Source organism: Nanorana parkeri, unplaced genomic scaffold (genome assembly GCF_000935625.1).
Source record: "Nanorana parkeri isolate BGI_ZX_2015 unplaced genomic scaffold, ASM93562v1 scaffold1484, whole genome shotgun sequence".
Taxonomy (NCBI): Eukaryota; Metazoa; Chordata; class Amphibia; order Anura; family Dicroglossidae; genus Nanorana; species Nanorana parkeri.
The window spans coordinates 34,437-35,368 of NW_017307752.1; the positions used below are offsets into that span (position 1 = coordinate 34,437).

The 932-nt window shown below is 41.2% G+C and overlaps 1 long non-coding RNA gene across 1 annotated transcript in view; it reads left to right on the forward strand.

The window, feature by feature from the left end:
- The first annotated feature begins 468 nt into the window (after positions 1-468).
- LOC108798475 overlaps positions 469-932 on the forward strand; it is a 1,152-nt gene continuing 688 nt past the window's right edge. Inside the window, exon 1 of the long non-coding RNA XR_001941952.1 lies at positions 469-580. This is a non-coding gene — a long non-coding RNA (uncharacterized LOC108798475). The remainder of the gene's footprint in view (positions 581-932) is intronic.

The window sequence follows — 932 nt, forward strand, 5'->3', positions numbered from 1 at the left end:
CTTTAGTGTGTAGGATCTGGGCACAGGTTTACAGTAACTGAGGAATAAGCTACGTAAAAAGCCAACATATGCCATAAGGTGGCGCTGGATCGTGCTTGAAATAAATTCCACAGTAAACTTATACAGGGGAGTGCAGCACTGTGTAGATCTTTTCTTTCTTCTCTGTGTCTGAACAAGGGTGGAAGGACCTGTAGTTGCCTGCACATTTGTCATTTATCTAGTAATATTATATATGCACACTAACACATTACTGGCATCGTTATTTTATATTTTCGGTACACTCAATTTTTATTTTTAGAAATTATTGAAAAAAGGTCTGATCACATTTTTACAATTTAAAAAAAAAGGAATTGGAAAGGGGAAAATAGGACGTTATATATCAATATGTTCATAACTAAGAATTATTTCCCACAGCCTTCAAGGAAATTCTTTCAAGGTATATTTTTGAAGTTGATTGGTGGCTAAGCAGTAATTCCAGTTTCTGGTAAGAACATGTTGACACATGAGGCCCACCGAACAGTAAAACCAGAGAAATAAATGTTAGCAGATAGGAGAAGAGCTTCAGTTATCATTTTCATAGGTTATGGACAAAGCAGGACAGGAGCTCGACTACCAAAACGGAAGTAGATAGGTATATGAAGTACAACTTGTAAATGGATCTTTGTATATGAAAAATGCGTGACACTGTTAGTAGTGGACAAAGGGACTTACGGTTCGAGGCTCCCCCGTGGTCTGTGTGGCGCCCTCCTCCGAGAGGTACCGGGTCGCAAGAGTGTCCCCGATGGTACGATGGTACCATCGGATGTCTCCAGTGGCTACGCGTTTCGAGGAATCCCTCTTTATCAAGCCTCAAAGATGCAAAGAGAGCATCTTTGAGGCTTGATAAAGAGGGATTCCTCGAAACGCGTAGCCACTGGAGACACCCGACCACC